General features: G+C 36.5%; 1 long non-coding RNA gene across 1 annotated transcript in view; it reads right to left on the reverse strand.

The window, feature by feature from the left end:
• The window catches only part of LOC132346223 (uncharacterized), a 323,066-nt gene that overhangs the window by 57,844 nt on the left and 243,391 nt on the right, over nucleotides 1–21,831 (reverse strand). The window lies entirely within an intron of this gene.

Raw genomic sequence — 21,831 nt, forward strand, 5'->3', positions numbered from 1 at the left:
GTGACTAAGCACAAGCATATTACTTTCTTATAGCATGATCTTTCTTATGTGTATATGGATGCTCCCTGTCATCAAAACTTCTTTTCTTTGCCTTATCTCTGCAGGAAAATGATCTCTGTAGAAAGAGTTAATTAGAAGAGCTTAATTTCAGATTTAGCTGGTGATGTTTTTCTATTAGCATCAGCTACAGAGTTGTGCACAATAAAATATAAATGTCAACCCATCTGAAATGCACATATACCCAGAAAGCACTTCAAGGATAGCTAAAGATGACATAGTCTGTATTTAGAAACACACAGGTCTGAGTTGCTTCTATTTAGGACTGGTATATTGAAAGTGTGGACCTCTTCTATACCAAGGCTACTCAAAGTGCAGTCCCTGAACAGACATATCAACAGCATTTGAGAACTTAATTGAAATGAAGGCTTGAAGCACCTCCCCAGGCTTACTGAATTAGAATACCTGAGGCTAGATTCCAGAATTCTCTGTAGGAAATTTGCAAAATACAATGTGTATTTTCTTAACCACAGCCACTCTCATAATCTATTTGTTCCAGGTGGCTCTGGCTTCCTGTTGATATGATTTTAAGTGTGGTACCATGGAAGAACAGCATATGATTATCCAGCATTGGGTGTCTGTCATATTCAAGATTCTCAATGATCTGATTCATTACCCTTACTTTCAGCTTTCTCTTAAAGAATCTCTCTTAGGCACACTTTTGCCTGAACTATCATTTAGCCAGTGATACTCACCTTCATCTGTCAGAATTATATATCCATCTTTCAAAATAAAACCTAAAACCCTGTTACCTCCTCATCACTTTCCTGACAAACCTAGATACTGAACCTAGGGAAAGAACTCTTCTTCTAAACCCTCCTATTATGTCATTCACAACTCTCTCATACTCACTGACATGTTCTTCTTGTGTAATTAAGTGTTCCTAAAAAACAGAAACTGAAACCAAATTTTATATGCTGATAATAATTAGTATAATCACACAGAAGAAGAAAGAGGAAAAGAGAGGAAGCTCCAAGGGGGGAAGAAATTAAATTCAAGAAGATGAATTCCTGATACTGCTTGGTATCGAGTGCATCTAATTGGTTATTCTTGAGGAATCATCCTCCTAGCATCCACATGAAGAACTGCATCTCAGGATTCTCCATCTGGGGTGAAGCAGCTATAGAAATGCAAGATTAACAGGGGCTTAAAAATATCTGCCTGATGAATTGCATGTAATTAATAAATTCTTCTCTCTACACCAGAAATTTATAGTCTGATAATCTCCCCGTTGTCATTTCTTCTCCTTAAAATTCTTATGTCTGCCAACTAGATGTCTATGTCCAGTCTGTTTTGTTGTCCATGTGTTAATTTCTATAAAAACCCATAAAATAGAGTCCACAGTCTTTAATCTATTTGACAGATAAGAAAAATGACCTCCTTCTAGGGCACTGAGTATCTAATACTTTTTTTGTATGTGCACATTTTGGGGAACACTAGAACGTTTTCTATTCCAAATTTGTTTGAAAGTATCTGTAGTGAAAAATGATTGCATTTGCTTTACATTTGGCACCTGAACTAAAACTTGCTTTGCAAGATAAATTTTTATCTTGCTCCTGGCAATCATGTAAAACAAATCACTTTCTGTTTGTAGGAAATAAAAACAGCATTTGTACTAGATGCTTTGGGGAATAGAAGCTAGAAGCAATGCTGAAAGAATGATTTCTTCATAGCACAGGTACATTTCTAAAGTAAAAGTTTTGGGGGCTGAAAAGAATGCCATCTGTGTTGCCTACAACAATGTTCTAATATGGAAGGAAGTGTTCCCGCTAGATCAGCTCTTGGCAAATCTCTTTCAGTACTTTTAAATGAATCAGTATAAATTGAGTTGTTAGGTGCTTATCATGTAAATATCCTGAAGTAGTTGTATTCTAAGTAGAGTAAATTTTTTTCAATAGAAAAAATTGTAACCAAGAGTTATGGAAATTGAAACAATCATGAAAAAGTTTGCTCAGTTTATCAATAGCTCAATTCAAGAATTGCTGAATGCACACTTATTACGGAGAAGGCAATGGCAACCCACTCCAATGATCTTGCCTGGAGAATCCCAGGGATGGTGGAGCCTGGTGGGCTACCATCTATGGCGTCACAGAGTCGGACATAACTGAAGCATCTTAGCAGCAGCTGCAGCACACTTATTAAATAGTCTATTTTTTAAAAGAAAATATATGCTCTTCATGCCTTGGAGAAGGAAATAGCAACCTATTCCAGTATTCCTGCCTGGAAAATCCCATGGACAAAGGAGCCTGGAGGGCTATAGTTCGTGGGGTTGCAAAGAGTCAGATATGACTGAGCAATTGAGCACATGAATGACATTCTTATTCTAAGTGCTTATTATGTAAACTGTAGTATAGATATTAACATCAATTAAAACTATAGAAGAGTAATACCAAATATTAGGTTGGTCAAAAAAAGTTGACGTAAATTTTTCTGTAAGATGGTATGAAAAAAGCCAAACAAACTTTTGGCCAACCCATACATGGAACAGGGCTTCCCTAGTAGCTCAGTTGGTTAAGAATCTGCCTGCAATGCAGGAGACCCAGGTTCAATCCCTGGGTCAGGAAGATCCCCTGGAGAAGGAAATGGCAACTCACTCCAGGACTCTTCCCTGGAGAATTCCATGGACAGAGGAGCCTGGCGGGCTATCATCCATGGGATCTCAAAGAGCCAGACAGGACTATGCGACTTTCTGTTTTTGAGAAGCAGCTATGAGGCAGAGCGGTTTGATTTTTCACACATTATGTTAAAGTTTCTATAGGTTAGATACTCTCCTGCCCCTGACTGTGTTTGTGTACCCAATACTAAAGGTAATGGAACTCTTGGTGGCCTACGAGCAAAGATGGAAAACTTAGCATCTGCCCTTTGGAGGAAAGCAAGGGCTCTTCTTCTTCTGCCTGGAAAAATCTAGTCATTGTTTGTTTGTTTTTTAATATAGGTGATTGAGTGATTTAGATGGAAAGTGGAGGAAAGATGGATATTATGGGAAGATTCAGTGAGAGAGGAGAGAAAAGAAATCTCTAAAAGGTGAGTTTTTTCTTAAAGATATATTGTGTTATTGAAATGCTTGAATAGAACTTTTCTGTACCTAGTCTTCTAAAAGAAAACACAGTGCTTGAAAGAACATGAGGTTAGGATTTAAAATGTGCATCCATGTAAGCAATGCCTCTAAAGATATTTGTGTTACTGAACTATCCATCACAAGAATCATCTGTAAACTGAATGATAAGTGGGGTTTCCAAAGGCAAATTTTGAAGAGATTTAGAGAAAAAGAAGGGACCTACCTTTAAGAAAATGGGTAATCAGTTTAAAACTTAGCCACCACATTATTCATAATCTAAGATTTCAAGGCTTTGAAGGAATATTTGTCTGAGGGAGTTTAAATCTCAAAACTATTAATAAATCTTAATTATTAACTGAATTTGCATTTTATTAGGAGATGCTGTAGAGATAATCAATTTTCAATCCTTTTGTGCATAACCTTTGACTTAGAAATTCCCCTGAAATTATTTACAGATGTTTCAAATATAAAACAATTATAACTTAATAATCATTAATGTGATCATTTTGGATCTATGTATTAGATGTCAGAAAGATTACAGTGAAAGTTGCTCAGTTGTATCGACTCTGCTACCCCATGGACTGTAGCCTGCCAGACTCCTCTGTCCATGGAATTCTCCCGGCAAAAATACTAGAAGGGTAATCTTTCCCTTCTCCAGGGGATCTTCCCAACCCAGGGATTGAACCTAGGTTTCTCGAATTGCAGGCAAATTCTTTACTGTCTGAGCCACCAGGGAAGCCTGGTGGTCAATCATTTTACCTAAGACAGAATGAAGCTGTGATTTTTTTTATCAGATATAATTAAGTGGAAAAGTTCAACTTCATTCATGGATTGCTTACCTTCTATTCCTTAACCAAATATAATATAAATTAATTTGCCCTTTTGTCACTAAATCTAGGTCAAACTACATGTTGGTATATTAAGTGGGGACAGTTATAATTATTAACAGTGTGCTTTAAAAAAAAAAGTCAATTGCTGAACTTAACATCCTAAGGCACAGTGTTTAATACCTCAAATCCAAGTTTTCTGATGTACTTAAAAAGGATAACACGTACTCATAGGGTGCTAAATTAAACACAATATATGAAAAGCACTTAGCATAGTATCTGGTGAATGAGACACATGTCATAGAGGATAGTTTTGTTATGAATATTGTTACAAATATTACTAGGCACTTCAAGTTAAATAATCAGAAAAAAAAAAAAAAAACTTCAATTTACAGTGCTGAGATATAGTTTAAACCAACATCCTTAAGAGAGAACACTTCATTTCCATTTGGAGGTTAACATCGGTTTAGGTTTGCTCAAAATGAGTGACATATTATACTTCTCCAAACAGCAAAAACACTTGTAAAAACAAAACTATAATAGGTTAACTTGGACCAGTTTTCTAATTCCCATGAGAACTTTTATTATGTTTTTATTTCCCATAATCATATAGTCTTAGAAAGAACAGTTTGAGTATTAACCAAATTAATGATACACATAAAAATTGTTAATTTGATGATGCACTGATTTTATTATTAATGGTTTTTAATAAAATACCCTCCAATGAATAGTAACTCATAGCCCATAATTTTATTAAAATAATGATTTCAAATCATGTGGCACCCTCTAACTCAGTGAAATAGTTTTGTAGAGTTTGCATTTCATATACGTTTGGATGTGCAGCAAAGTGTTGATTCATTGCTTATAGCCAATCATATTAATAAATGTCAAAGAAAAAATGAAACTACTTTTCTCATATTTTTACTCCATTTCCCATATGAATAAGGATGGTCTTCATATTAAAAAGTGGAAAATAGCATTAATAAGAAAGAACGGAAGTCCTTAAGGATATTAAAAAGCACAGTCTGTTGGACTAAATGTAATCTCTGATAGGACAAATGGTGTTCTGGTAAATTATTGAAGTCTGGGGGAAATTCACACATGAGATAACTGAACCACTGCTTAGAATCTCTAAGGAAACTACAGGACAAGAAAATTATCATAAATCTTGAAGATGAGCAAATATAAAGGCAATTTTTCACCATGAAATTGAACTAAACACTTTTTTTTTCCTACAAACTTGTCCTCAGAGGACAGTTTTTGAGTTCTGGAAAATTGCATAGATTCATTAAAGACAAGTTATTGTTCATTAGTCTTTGTTTAATTTTTTTTTAAATAAGATATAAGGTGGGCTCTTCAAGGAGATTCTATCAATAATGTTTCTATGTGCTCTGCTCAGTCACTCAATCATCATCCAACTCTCTGTGACCCCATTGACTGTAACCCGCCAGGCTCCTCTGTCCATGGAATTTTCTAGGCAAGAACACTGGAGTGGGTTGCCATTTCTTTCTCTAGGGTTTCTCCTGGAGTCAGAAATTGAACTCACATCTCTTGGGTCTCCTGCATTGACAGGTGGATTCTTCACCACTGAGACACCTGGGAAGGCCTATTGTTTCTATACTATCTCTAAACTTTAGCATGGAATTGTAAAACTTCTGCCATAGCTTTCGAAACATTGTGAAATAATTTTATTAATAATGCAGTTTGGAATATTTATATAGATTTAAGCAGTACTGATAATTTATATAGATTTAAGCAATACTAATTTAAGCAGTACTAACAGCAGTAGTAATACAATAATAATAAAATGATGATTAATGAGTCTTGATCAACTTAAAATGGAGGACTTCCATATACAAATATTTTTCATTTAGTAGCTTATTTTAAAATTTTTCTATCACGGTAATAGGCAAATATTAAAACTTTATCATATTATAAGCATATTAAAAGCGATAGTCCCTACCTTACCTTTCCCCACCTCAGTCACAAACACCAGAAGCATAATTAGTGATTTCCATGCTCAGATAAACTTAGTTCTCTCCATTTTCCCTAAATGATATATTCATATTAATATTTCTCAATTTATCCACAGTAGGTGTAATTTATTGCTTGTTATACCATGCCTTTAAAGAGATAGCCTACTTAAAATTTGCTTTATTTTCAGCTCTTCTCAATAAAATAACTTTTTATTTTTTTGGTAATGACTAGAATACTATATTTATTTACTTCATTTTTAATTGAAGCATAGTTGCTATACAATATTGTATCTTATATATGTACAATACAGTGATTCACAGTTTTAAAGGTTATACTCATTTATAGTTATTATAAAATATTGACTATATTCCAGTGCTGTGCAATATATCCTTGTAGCTTATTTTACAGCTACAAATTTGTAGCTCTTACTTCCCTACTTCTATATTGCCTTTCCTTCCTTCCCTCTCCCCACTGGAAACTACTAGTTTGTTCTCTACATCTGTGAGTCTTCTTTTTTTTTTGTTATATTCACTGGTTTGTTGAATTCTTTAGATTTCACATATAAGCAATATCATACGGTGTTTGTATTTATTTCATGTATTTCACTTGACATAATGACCTCCAAGTCCATCCATGTTGCTGCAAATGGCAAAATTTTGTTCTTTTTATGACTAATATTCCATTGCATATACCACATCTTCTTTTCACGTTCATCTGTTGACGAACATCTAGGTTTCCTTCATACCTTGGCAATTATACATAATGCTGCTATGAACACTGAGGTGCATGTATCTTTTGAATCACTGTTTTTGTTTTCAGATATATAGTCAGGATACCGAGGAGTGGAACGGCTGGGTCATTTAGTAGTTCTATTTTTCTTTTCCTGAGAAAACTCCATATCGTTTTCCACAGTTTACATTCCACTTTAGGTACCTCAGTTCACATTCGTAGCAACAGTGTATACAGAGTTCCCTTTTCTCCACATCTTCACCAACACTTGTAATTTGGGTTCTTTTTGATTATAGCCATTCTGACGGTGAGAGGTGATATCTCATTGTGACTTTGATTTGCATTCCCCTGATGATTAGCAATGTGGAACATCTTTTCCTGTGCCTGTTGGCCATCTGCATTTCCTCTTTGGAAAACTGTCCATTCAGTTACTCTACCCATTTTTAAATCAGGCTGTTTTTCTTTTTCTAATGTTGAGCTGCATGAGCTGTTTACATACGTTGGCTATTAATCCCTCATCAGTCATATCATTTGCAAATACTTTCTCCCATTCAGTAGACTGTCTTTTCCCTTGGTTGATGGTTTCTTTTTCTGTGCAAAAACTTTAAGGTTTCATTAGGCCCCTTTGTTTAATTGCTTTTGTTTCCTTTGTGTTAGGAGATGGATTCAGAAAAATAATGCTGTGATTTATGTCAAAGAGTGTTCTGCCTATGTTTTCCTTTAGAAGTTTTATAGCATCCAGTCTTAGATTTAGGTCTTTAATCCACTTTGAGTTTATTTTTTTTACATGATGGTAAGGAGTGTTCTAATTTTATTCGTTTACATGTAGCTGTACAGTTTTCCCAGCACTACTTATTGAAAAGACTGTCTTTTCTCTATTGCATATTCTTGTCTCCTTTGTCCTAGATTAATTGACCATAACTGCATGCATTTATTTGGAGAAGGCAATGGCACCCCACTCCGGTACTCTTGACTGGAAAATCCCATGGACGAAGGAGCCCGGTAGGCTGCAGTCCATGGGGTCACTAGGAGTCAGACACGACTGAGCGACTTCCCTTTCACTTTTCACTTTCGTGCATTGGAAAAGGAAATGGCAACCCACTCCAGTGTTCTTGCCTGGAGAATCCCAGGGACGAGGGAGCCTGGTGGGCTGCCGTCTCTGGGGTTGCACAGAGTCGGACACGACTGAAGCGACTTAGCAGCAGCAGCAGCAGCAGCATGCATTTATCTATCCTGTTCCATTGATCTGTGTGACTGCTTTTGTACCAATACCATACTGTTTTGATTAGTGTAGCTTTGTAGTAAGACCTGAAGTTAGGGAGCCTAATTCCTATATGTCTGTTCTTCCTGAAGATTGTTTTAGTTATTCAGACTCTTTTGTGCTTCCATACAAGTTTAAAAGTTATTGGTTCTGGTTCTGTGAAAAATGCCATTGGCATTTTGATAGGGATTGCTTTGAACCTTTACATTGCCTTGATTAGTATGATCATTTTAACAATATTGATTCTTCCAATCCAAGAAGAGGGCATATTTTTCCATCTGTATAATTTTGTAAACACAAGTCTTTTACCTCCTTAGATAGGTTTATTCCTAGGTATTTCATTCTTTTGATGTGACAGCAAATGGGATTGTTTTCTTAATTTTTTTTTCAGATTGTTGTTCAGTCATTAAGTCATGCCCAACTCCTTGAGACTCCATGAACTGCAGCATGCCAGACTTCCCTGTCCTTTACTATCTCCCTGAGTTTGCTCAAACTTATATCCATTGAGTCAGTGATGCCATCCAACCATCTCATCCTATGTCACTCTCTTCTCCTCTTGGGCTCAATCTTTTCCAATATCAGGGTCTTTTCCAATGAGTCAGCTGTTCACATCAAGTGACCAAAGTATTGGAGCTTCAGCTTCAATATCAGTCCTTCTAATGGATATACAGGATTAATTTCCTTTAGGATTGACTGTTTTGATCTCCCTGCCATCCAAAAGATTCTCAAGAGTCTTTTCTGGCACCACAGTTCAAAACCATCAGTTCTCTAATGCTTAGCCTTCTTTGTTGTCCAACTCTCAGATCCATACATGACTACTGGAAAAACTATAGCTTTGACTATATGCACTTTGTTGACAAAGTCATGTCTCTGCTGTCAAGGTTTGTCATAGTTTTACTTCTAGGGAGTGAGTGTTTTTTAATTTCATGGCTGCAGTCACCATCCACAATGATTTTAGAGCCCAAGAAAATAAAATCTGTCACTGTTTCCACTTTTAACCCTTCTATTTGCCATGAGGTGATGAGACCAGATGCCATGATCTTAGTTTTTTGAATGTTGAATTTTAAGCGAGCTTTTTCACTCTCTTTCTGATCATTCATTGTTAGAATAAATGTATAGAAATGTAAGCTATTTCTCTATATTAATTTTGTATCCTGAATTTATTGATGAGCTCTAGTAGCATTCTGGTGGCATCTTTATGATATATATATATATATATATATATATATATATATATATATATACACATACATACACACACGAATTCCTGGGTGTAATTGTTTTTCAAACACAGTGTTTGAACCCCTTGATTAATAGATAAATATAATAATTGCTATTGATGTTTAGTTTCTAAGTCATGTCTGACTCTTTTGCAACCCACGGACTGTAGCCCATCAGGCTCCTCTGTCCATAGGATTTCCCAGGCAAGAATACTGGAGTACGTTGCTATTTGCTTCTCCAGAGGATCTTCCTGACCCTGGATTTGAACCCATGTCTCCTGCATTGGCAGACAGATTCTTTTCTGAGCCTGCCAATCTATATACAGGGAAGTCCCAAGTATAGTAATACCCATAATGATTCCTTCACTTATCATCTTTCTGTCCACTAACTTGACGAACTATACTTTGACTTTTGCATTGCCAATACTGGTGACATTTAGATTCTATTTTAGGCTTCTTGATAGTTCAGTTGGTAAAGAATCCACCTGCAATGCAGGAGACCTGGGTTCGATCCCTGGTTTGGGAAGATCCCCTGGAGAAGGGGAAGGCTACCCACTCCAGTACTCTGGCCTAGAGAATGCTATGGACTGTATAGTCCGTGGGGTTGGAAAGAGTCAGACATGACTGAGTGACTTTCACTTCCACTTTAGATTCTATTCTGCCATTATGACAAAGCTTCCAAGCTTTATCTGACAGTTCAGCCTAAAAGTGGAAAACAAATATAGTTTTGATATTATTTTAATTATATGCACTGTGCCCCATGCATACTGCAGTACTTTATTTCAAATAGATTTCTACTCTGCCACTCAAGAAAGCATGCTCAAATGAATTCTCCATCATGAAACTCCAGTAAGTGGTCAAATATGTCATCTATTTTAAATTTGATGATGGTTATGGTAGGCAGAATTATAAGATGACCCCAAATTCCTACTTCCTTGTGTGCAGACTTTGGATAATCTTCACAGTGTAAATATCATGGACTGTAGTCCTATCATTAGATTGTATTATATGACACCATGGACTTTAAGAAAGGAAGAGGTCTACATGAGCCCTTTAAATTTGGGTATTAATTTTACATACAGAGGAGTCAGAGAAAGAAGTCAAAGAGATTAAAATCTGTTGACTTGGAAAGATAAACAGCTGTGCTGTGAAACATCAATGAGAGGGGTTATCCTCCAGGAACTGAGAACAGTGCCTTGCTGACAGTTAGCAAGAAAACCTTAGTACTATGGGTATAAGGAAACAAATCTAGCCAAAATCTTGAATGATCCTAGAAGGGGATTATTTCGCATGGAAGTCAGATTAGAACTTAGTCTTGCAACAGTGACACTTTGATTTCTGTCTCGTATGAGACCCTAAGCAGAAAACCTAATTACACTGTGCTAGTTTTCTGACCTATAGACTTCAAGATCATAAATGGTGAACTAAAAAACTGGTATTGTTTTAAGCAACTAAATGTGTGGGAATTTGTTGCACAGTAATAGAAAACAAGTACAACATTTACAACTGTGTTTGGAGAATTAAAAAATCCCTAAAGATAGGATTTTTTTTTTCCTTTACTTTTTGAGGTGATTTTAAAACATATCCACAACTTTGATATCCTTTCTGTAAGATGTAGAATTTAATCCGTCTCCACTTGATACAAGCGGATGTTAGTGACTTGCTTTTGATGAGAAGAATGTGTATAGCATAGGTGACATTATATAACTTCCCAGACTAGCTTGAAAAAAGTGATAGATACTCAAACTGGAACCAATCAAGACATCCTTCAATAGGATAATGGATAAACAAATTGTTCTAGGTTTATATTATAGAATACTTCATGATCAAGAAATAAAGTTGTCCATTTATAGAACAATATGTTTGAAGCTTAAATGCATATTTCTAAGTAAAAGAAACCAGTCTTTTAAGACTGCATGCTGTATTATTACATGTATATGATGTACTGGAGAAGGGAAGACTACAGAGGTGGAAGACAGATCTATGTTGCCAGAGCATGGAGAAGGGAGAGGGTTGAATAGGACTAGATGAAGCACACAAGATATTTTAGAGCTGAGAAAATATAACCCCATAGAACTTTACAACATAAACAGTAAACTTTAATATATGTAAATTTTAAAAAAGGCCACAGGATCTCAGGATGGAATATAGAATGTGACAAAATAATCTAAATATATTACAAATACATGCTGTAATCTAACTGAAGGGAGTGAAGAAAAAGAGGTTATAGCCTACCTACATAACTTTGGAAATGACTGGAAAATGTAAAACTAAACACAAAGGAACTGTATGTGAACATTACACTCTAGTTGGTAAAACTGTTTCTCACAAAAGTGCATATTAATAATTATGAAGCCATTTTACATCTATACTGGAATAAACAATAAGTAAATAGATGGCAGACGATAGAAGTCAGGTGTATTTACTGTTGGAGTGAGAAAGTAAAAATCGCTCAGTCGTGTCCAGCTCTTTGTGACTCCATAGACTATACAGTCCATGGAATTCTCCAGGCCAGAAGGCTGGAGTGGGTAGCTATTCCCTTCTCCAGGGGATCTTCCCAACCAGGGATCGAACCCAGGTCTCCCTCATTGTGGGCTGATTCTTTACCAGCTGAGCCAATGAGAAGTTCAGATAAACAATAGGAGAAAGCTAGAATTAAACCCAAAGTATTTAGACTCTGGTTTAGCTTAATATAAATGCTGATGGATATATAAATAGATAGACATGTGTATGTGTCCACGCTTTAATGTACATGCATGTATTTCCTCAATTTACTGGGAGGACCTAAAAAAGCACGAGCTTACTCACTGTCCAGATATTAGTTTACAACCCCATTCTTCAATAAAATTTAGAAGGTTTTGAGAAATGGCTGAATCTAGGACTAGGACATAAACAAGATTAGCCTAGAGCATCTTGTGTCAGAAAGGACATACTGCTAATGACTGATGCTGAAACAATTTGAGCAGTGAGATAGATAACTAATAACGGAGTATTGAATTATAACAAAGTATAAAATAAATATCGATGAATCCAGACAGATCTGATTGAAAACTGAATGAGAGAGAAGAGATAAATCTTCCATAAAGAAGAATTCCAAATGATGTATATAGTTACTACTCCCTCAAAGAAGTAGAACATAACTCCTCACTCCTCAAGCACGGGCTATGCTTTTTCACTTGCTTCCAAATAATGTAGTCTAGAAAAGAGGTAAGTATAACTTTACAATAGGGTAATCCAGCATACAGTACTTTAGCCCAATGAATAAGACTAACTTCATCAGTGATTCTATGTTTTATTTAGAAGAGCATTTCATCTCTGTGATTATCCTCCTGAAACAAGCATAATGTGTTAACATGAGAAAACACATCTACTAAAAGCAAATTGAAGGACATTCTGCAAAATACCTGACCAGTAATCTCAAAAGACACTAGGAAAAAAATAATGAAATTTGAACAAAGTATGGAGGTTAGTTAATAATAATGTACCAATATTGATTGATGAGTTATGACAATGGTATCAGATCAATGCAGGATGTCAACAATAGGGTAAGCTGGTTGCAAGGTAGATGGGGCTCTCTGTGCTATCTTAGCACTTTTGTTTTTTTTTCTACAAATCTAACTTCTGAAATAAAGATTCATTAGAAAAACAAGGTGATCAAGCCTGGGGAACTCTCACAGGAAATGTGCCCTGAGAACCCTAAGCTAACAAGGAAGAAGTCTAGCTGTCCTGAAGAGATCACATGGAGATAGGAGACCCAACTTTTCAGGCCAGATCTTTCTTTCCCAATCTTTCAGGATGTGAGTGAGCTTTCAAAGTAGTTCAGCCCCAGCCTTTGAGCTATCCCAGTAGCCAACCAGAACAGGTATGAGCTGCCGTTTTCAGTCGCTCAGTAGTGTCTGACTCTCTGTGACCCCATGGACTGATGAGCTAAGGCCAGCCTAGACTGCAGATTTGTGATTAAAACGAATGCTGCTTGTTTGAAGCCACTAAGTTTTGAGGTGCTCTTTCAGGTGGCACTAGATACACGAAACACTCCTATTTACTATGAGTTTGCAGTGGCACATCTAAAAACATTATTTTTCCCAAATTTGTGCAATATTTGTCAAGCTTCTTTTGTTTGAATATATCTCCTTTAACTCCAGAAACATTTTTTGGCTTTTGTTTGTTTTTTAATATTTTTCCTCTAGTTTTCCTCTTGTGCTCCCTTCTCAGAGTTCTAATTAGTTCCGTACTGTCTTAAATGGATACTATATAATTTTTATCTTTTCTCTCATATTTCTCATGGTTATACATTATTAATATGTATTTGAGGAATTCCTTTGACTTTATCTTCCTCTAACTTTATCTTTCTTATCTTTTGTCAGAAGTACATTAAGTTTTGTGTAATTATTTATTTTCCTGTGATCCACACTTTGACAAGTCATGTGATTCTTTTATGAAGTATATACATGCACACATACATACATAAATCTTTCTAAGAATAAATTACCCTTCCATTTCTTGCATTACCTCCATTTCCTTTCATATTTCAAAATTATACAATAAAATGCGGGCTGATACCACTCATGCTATTCAAAATGGATTTTATTAACAGGCAGCTTTTGCCAAATGGCCAACAGAACTGGACGCCAGTCATGACTAGACTTCCTTAATGCCAGAATATACTAGTTGCCTCATTTCTCTCTAGGCAGCTCAGGTTATTTAAAAAATAATTGTCCTTTGATTGTTGGTTTTGTTGTATGTATTTATTGGTTGTTAAAGCCTAGCTTCTGGGTGACGGATAGAGGAGGATGACTGCATAAATAGGAAGCAGGTTTTTCTTTGCTTTTAGACCCCTTCTCTCTCCAACCCTCTGAGGTTACTTGTCAGGAGCTCTGGGCTGTAGCCCTCTCTGGGTTTCATCAGTTCATTTTTTTGCCATCTTCTAGAGGTGTTAGCAGCAGCAGCAGCAGCAGCAGAGGTGATTCAGAAACTTTGATCTCCTGATGTCCCATTTTCTATTATGTTTGTGGTTGTAGGATTACCATTTTGATTCTTTTAACATTATCTTAATGGACATCGAGGAATAGGAGATAAAAGTATTATTTCTTAAATTAGAAGCTACAAACTTTAATGATCTAGGAAATGATATCAATGAGATACAAATCAGATGTTCATAGTACAATGAATTGAAGTGGAGAGATAAAGAAAAATTCAAATTCTGAAAGCTAACATGATTGCTAGGTATTATTATTACTATGGACTTTTCTGGAAGCTCAGTCAGTAAAGAATCTGCCTGCAATGTGAGAGATCCAGGTTTGATTCCTGGGTCGGGAAGATCCTCTGGAGGAGGGAATGGCAACCCACTCTAGTATTCTTGCCTGGAGAATCCCAAGGACAGAGGAGCCTGGCAGGCTACAGTCCATGGAATGGCAAAGAGTCAGGCACAACTAACTTAGTGACTAACACACACACACACACACACATTATTGTTATGACTGCTATTATCATCATCATCATTATTATTCCATGTACTCTGGCATAAGTTTTACATATCTGTTTGATCCATACAACAATCTAACTACTTCTCACCATACCCTCTGCTCTCATCCTAGTCTGAATCACCATCTTTTTTCACCTGGATTTATTGCAAATGTCTAGTAAATGCTTTCATGCTTCTCTTTAATTCACTTATCACAGAATAATCAAAATGATCTTTAAAAAAAAAACAACGGATCATATCATTGCCTTGCTTAAAATGTTCCAGTGGGCTTGCCAATCCCTCAGAATATAGACAAAGATTTGTAGTCAGTTATGAGCTCTACATTACCTGATCCCTGCCTAAATCTTGATTCCATTACATATTTCTCCTCTTCTTTCTTTATTTCCCATGTTCCAGACATGTTACTTATTGCTCTAAAGGTACACACTCTAATCTCCTCATAACTGTTGCATAGGTCAGGTTCAATAAATATAAATACATGTTTTCTAAAATATTAAACCAGGAACAGTTGCTAGTAATTACATGTCTAGCTTAAAAGAGTTGTGTGTTTAGCATATCTGCCACCATTTTTGAACTATATCTGCATTTTCCCGAGAAATGATATTTATTACACTTGTGTCTTATCAAGGGGAAAATAAATGTTTGGTAAATTAACTAAATCATGACAACCTAGAGCTGTCTCCTTGTTTATTCTGTCAGTTTAGCTAGTCATCTGATGAGTATTTTCAAAATATTAATAGGATAACAACTTCTCTACATAAAGGAGAGAAATTATCAATTATTATATCAAAAATCAGAAGGACTGGAAGGATAAGGAAATTAAATGGCACAATTAAACAGATTTAAGTAGAACATACCAGTCTAGACAGTGCCCATTCAAGGAACTATAGAAGGGACTGGAGGAATACAAATGCGTTCAAAGTTCTCACATTTAGTTTCTTCCTCACTCCAGCCTTCCTCCTTCCTGGGAATTTGCCAGTTAAACTTTTTTCCCCCTTGACTTGATTTATGCAAAATCTTGGGAAAAGAATGTCCTTTGGGTTTCATTAGGTCATTATTTGGTTTATTCATCCCTGAGGATGTGAGTTAGAGTGCCTTTCCCCAAACCACACACTTCATCTACTTTATACACGTATACACATTACCTTCTGCCATTGCAATTTTATCCAGTGCTTTCTGGTTAAATCTGGGGAGCATAATCCCTTAGTAGAACCATGATTGTGGCTGCAGGCCATGTGCTGGCATTTACAAATCTTACTTCCCCATTTTCATCTAACTAGGTTGGTCCAAGGAATTGTTTTTAATGATCAGAATCACTGACTACTCTGAATACATATTAGTTAGTTGATTAGAAATGGTTTATTCTCTACTTAACAACTAGGCAAATGATAATTGGTGTTTTAGTCTAGGTCTAGGTAGGAAAGTAGAAACCTTTTAAAACAGAGAGAAATTAATGTAGCAAATTGATGATAAATAAATCAGAGTTGGTGAGGTAATCAAGAGATTAGCAATAAAAAAAAAGACTACCTTCAGTCCCAGGCTGGAAGGAGTGAGAGAGGAAAAGATTTTACTAAAGTCCTGGAGCTACCCAATGGAAGTTGGAATAGTGATAAACATTTTTCCAAATAGAAGCTGGAGCCACAGCAAATATACAGCTGTCAGAGATGGTGCCTCATGCTACCCTCTCCTTTCCTGCCATCCTCCAAACTATTGCCAGGAACTTCCACTGGCTAAATGCAAGAAAAGCCAGCTTAGTCAGATGGCTGGGAAATGCAGTTTGTAGGATTCAGTCTCTGTGACACAGAGCTTAGCAGAGAAAGAGAGAAAGTCAGGACTGAGCAAGCCCAGGAAGGGCACAAATAAGTTTTCATATGGATCCAATAATCAAATGTATTTACTCAAAATTTATTATATATCCATGTTGAAGTGTGCATGTTTTTGTGAAAAAATAATTGTATTTTCTAAGGACTTTATTTATTAATTGAGAACTATAAACTGAAATCTTAGTAGGAAAATGTAGCATTTAATTGTTTCACCAAGGAGGAATATCCAAGGCAAACAAACAATCCGTAATTGTTGCATTTATGACCTCATTTAGCATTATGTTTGTCCTTAGGGTTATATATTTATCTCAATTAATATTAAGTCAGGTATTAAGAAGCTGATATTAATATTTATAGAGCTCCTGTCACAGTAGCAATTCACAGTCACCACAGTGAGTTGATAACCTGGCTGTTCCTCCATGGACGCCATCTTGAATGAAATGAATGTCACAGAAGGCACACAGATAGAGCAACATAAATTAATCCCAACTGTCTGGAAAACTTTATGGCATATATTTACAATACATGATGTTTTTATATCCAGCAATAAAACGAACATAGAATTCTGTGAAACTGAAACCATCATAATCACTAGAGAGAAATTATTAATAAAAAGAAAATTCCTTTTAGATATTCATTATATACTGCTGCTTAATCTCAAAGCTTCTGATGAAAATATATGGCTATTTTGTGCTCGTGATGACAAATAACCAGATGTTTGGGAATATCCAGAAGTTCCTCTGAATATTTTTTAACTTTCTTCACTATTTGGTATGACATCAACACAGCTAACATATGGGAATTACAGCTTGATTGGCAATATGTAGCTAAGAACAAATACAACTATCATTTTGATAACTATATGTTTTGGCAGGGGCTTCCTTGGTGGGTCAGTGATAAAGAATCCACCAGCCAAAGTAAAAGACATGGGTTCAAACCCCAGTCCAAGAAGATCCCCTGGAGAAGGAAATGTCAGTCCACTCCAGTATTCTTGCCTGGAAAATCCCCATGGACAGAGAGCCTGGCAGGCTGCAGTCCATGCGGTTGCATAGAATTGGACATGACTTAATGACTGAACAAACAAAACAAAAATGTTTTGGCATATGAGCTATACTATAGTTACACAGATGACTTTAAAAATTAGATGAATACATGAGTATGCCTCTGTTCATTGCAGTTAACCTGAAAGGAACAATACTATAAAATCCATCCCTTTACCGTCAAGCCTTAGTTTTCCGTTTCTTTTACCCTGGCCTCACCTAGTGGGATCTTCTTTCATTCTCCTTTCAGTTGGTCAGATCATTATAGCTTTATGAATAATGTTTATTGAAGATCTAACACATGCCCTCTGTGCTAAGCAAAATCTTTGAAATAATCTTATGATACTAAGCACTCTCTGCTTATCCATTCATTGACTCAATCATTTATCCGATGTTTATTGAGTGCCTATTCTGTGTTAAGGGCTTCTCTCATAGCTCAGTGGTAAAGAATCTGTCTGCCAATGTAGGAAACACGGGTTTGATCCCTGGGTTTGGAAGATCCCCTATAGGAGGAAATTACAACCCACTCTAGTATTATGGGGCTTCCCAGGTGGCACTAGTGGTAAAGAACCTGCCAGCCAATGCAGGAGCCATCAAAGATGCAGGTTCAACCCCTGGGTCGGGAAGATCCCCTGGAGAAGGAAATGGCAACCCACTCCAGTATTCTTGCCTGGAGAAGAGGAGCCCATGGATCCCATGGACAGAGGAGGATCCCACGGATAGAAGAGGATCCCATGGACAGAGGAGGATCCCATGGACAGAGGAGCGGATAGCAAAGAGTCAGACATGACTAAAGCTACTGAGCATGCACATTCTGTTAAGTGACAAGAATCCTGACATTATTTCAATTTTACAGGAAGAAGATACAGATTTTAAGAGTTAATCCCATTTTAAAGTAGGAAAAATTGAACTTTAGGAAGTTTAAGGAAGTTACCCAAGGTCACAAAATCTAGCACATGTAGCCCTAGGATTCTAGCTTAGGAACTCTAACTGCAGTGTCAATAGTCTTGACTAGTATAATGGTTCTGTCTCCTGTCTTTAGGGACTCTGTTTTCCCTTTTCTTAAGAAAGGCTTTAATTAATTTACTTACGCACATTGAGATGCACCTGCTTGATAAGCATCTATATGTGGTAGACTGTCAGTATTGTTTTTTTGTCTCCTAGCAAGCTTTCTTATATACTTGTTGACTTCTTATAAGAGATTTCCTATTGTTAATACATGGATAATAGGGGGAAAAAATCACTCTCTTTCTTGAGTACTGATAAGGTGAGGTTGCTGGACATTGTTAAGACTTGTCTGCAGAAGAGAATGGGACTAACATGTAAAGAAAATGAAAGATAAATGGAAAGAGAAGATGGGGAAAAATAAGAAGACAGAAAGCAAGAGAGAATTTCCTGATAGCATTGAATCCCCAAATGGAGTCCCTGAATCTGGTTTTAACACTTTTTTCTTTTTCTTTTCTTTCCCTTGTTTAGTGAATTTCTAAAGCATCTACAAGACAAAAGTATGCTTTTTGTTTATGGGAATTTTAATTGGGTCTCTTATAATGCAAGGAATCATGACTAATTCTCCCTTCCATTATCATATATATTTGTAGCATAAGATAAAAAACCTTAAGCAGATGAGTCTCTAATGTGGGAAATCTTAGCATTGATAAGCCAATACTAAACATATGGTGCAGGAGGGCTTGTCTCAAACTACATTCATATGCTTATTGACTTCTTGTAAGAGATTTTCTATTGTTCAGGGCTCCTGTACTTCATAGAGTCAAATTCTCTGAACCAGAATTAGTAGGCTGATATGATCTGTTGAACTGGAATGCTTATAGGTGAGATGGGAACACTTTAGTTATTCAGTTTCAGCCATTACTATTTTTTTACATCTTGCCTGCATGGCATCTTCTGGCTCTGAAAATATTTACAATTCCTCTGTTAGAAATTTATTTGTCATTCTTTGCATCAAAAAAGTGATTGATTTCTTATTTACCAATTTTGAATCTGATAACTCCTATCTACATGTCTGGCTCTTTTGGAAGGAAAGAAACTAAAATTTTACCATAAAAATTTGAAAACCTGATTACTCAGAAGAAATTACATATAAAATCCTATCAACTAGTACTCATTTTTATAATTATCAGGCATTCAGTTGATAAAGATAAGCAGTGCCCTAGTGATGTTATAGATTATAATCCCAAGGTCACATCATTTTCTCCATAGATAAGAATTGCTTGACAGCCATTATACAAGGTGGTTTAAAAATTAATTGGATATTGGACATATAGATCTTAAAAGTCAATAGCAGGTTGGCGTTGGAGATAGATAGAATGGGAGTTGACGCTTCTAGTTCAACAAAGTGATGTTTAGCTGCTTCAAAGAGGTACAATGGAAATTAATACTTGAGTTCATCCAGCCTCCGTTTAAATGAATTCAATAAAAAGTCAAGGAAAATAGTATTGGGGGATATTGGCGAGGGTATAATAGAAACGATAAACTATGAGTTCTAAACTGGGTTGTGAGTGCAGTTACATGAGACAAAGCTTAGTTGAAAAAAAGTAAAGTCATATGAATAAAAAGATGGATAGATGAGTAAATGGAGACTCCTCTAAAACAAATCCAGGCATTTGTCAATTGACCCTATATGTACAATAAAAACACTGAGTGTTTTTGTGGTACAAGTTTGAGAGAAAACTAAGAATACTTTATTCTGACTGTCAAGAATTCCTTTCTGCTGAGGCCCTAATTATTCAATATAAATCCTTGGCCAGGAATATTTTCATTCCTTCCTGTAGAAAAGCATTTGGAGAATTATATTGAACACTTTAGCATACAATACAATGTTTTCATAGTGAGATTTAAAATTTCAAATAATCTGCTTCTACCCAGTTTTAAATGGGAACACTTCCTAGATATGATGCATGCAGTGCAGCAAGAATGATATGAAACCACCCTATTTGAACAGGAAATTAGTAATGGAATCTACATAGGTTGATTTTTTTAATGGGACCATCCACTCCATTTATAGGCAACTAACATTCTTAGGTTATAATTTTCTGGGTTCCTTGGTAGATATCTGTGCTTCCCAGGTGGCACTAGTGGTAAAGAACCTGCCTGCCAGTGCAGGAGATGCTGGAGACACCAGTTTGATCCCTGGGTCGGGAAGATCCCCTAGAGGAGGGCATGGAAACCTACTCCAGTATTCTTGCCTGAAGAATCCTGTGGACAGAGAAACCTGGTGGGCTGTGGTCCACAGGGTCACAATGAGTCAGACATGACTGAAGCAACTTAGCATGCAGCCATGGTAGATACTAGGAAAATAAATCTTAATAAACTGCTTCTGCTCTTTAGAAGCATAAAGTCCAATAGGGGAGTCAGACCTGTAAACTATAATGACATAGGTATAGCAGAGTACACTGGAATCATGAGAATGGGAAATCTGACTGCCTACTGAACTGGCGAAAGTTCATAGAGTAGTCAACACTTGTTCTGGGTCTTGATGGATAGATCAAAAAGTAAGAATGTGTAAGATCTGATGGTTAATCATAAAACATTCACTTCTCTACTTCTCCCGCTTTGGGTAGAGCATATTTCTCTCCCACATTGATACTGGGTTTGACCATATGCTTTGTTTTTGCCTTATGAACTTAGTGGTCGTGATGCAAGCAGAGTCTTTAAATGTGCTGCTGTGATCTAGGGTAACAACTTATAGACAGTAATTTTCCAGGAGGAGACCATACTCTGGGTAACTGCTGGCTTAGGAGAATGAGGAAACACCTGGAGCTGACCTAATTTCTAATCTATAGCTTGGAGCAAACCCTGGTAGATCCCAGCTGAGTCTTGCCTAACACCAAGTTGCCCACACAATGCATAAAAGGAAAACAAAACTGTGTGTTTCTGTAAACCACTATACTGGGTTTTGAGGTAGTTTGTTATGCCTTATTTTTGCCATATAATAATACAGAGAGAAAGACTTGCTTGGTAGGGGCAATGCTATGTGAAAGAACATGGCTATTACCTTGCTATGATTAGACACTGGGTGACTATAAGGGAAAGATAGGAACTGGAAGATACAGTTTACAGCTCAGTGACAGATCTAAAGTGTTGGACCAAATCCCATAGGTGGTGGAATGTCGTGAAAGTATTTTTCACCAAGGAAGTAATGTAATTATACTCCACAGAGTTAATCCTGCAATTTCATCTACCAAAAATTCACTCATTCGGCAGATAATTGATGAGCACCAAATATGTGCCAGACATTTGGGACATAATGGCAACCCACTCCAGTACTCTTGCCTGGGAATCCCATGGATGGAGGAGCCTGGTGGGCTGCAGTCCATGGGGTCCCTAGGAGTTGGACACG

Source organism: Bos taurus, chromosome 9 (assembly GCF_002263795.3).
Source record: "Bos taurus isolate L1 Dominette 01449 registration number 42190680 breed Hereford chromosome 9, ARS-UCD2.0, whole genome shotgun sequence".
Classification (NCBI taxonomy): Eukaryota; Metazoa; Chordata; class Mammalia; order Artiodactyla; family Bovidae; genus Bos; species Bos taurus.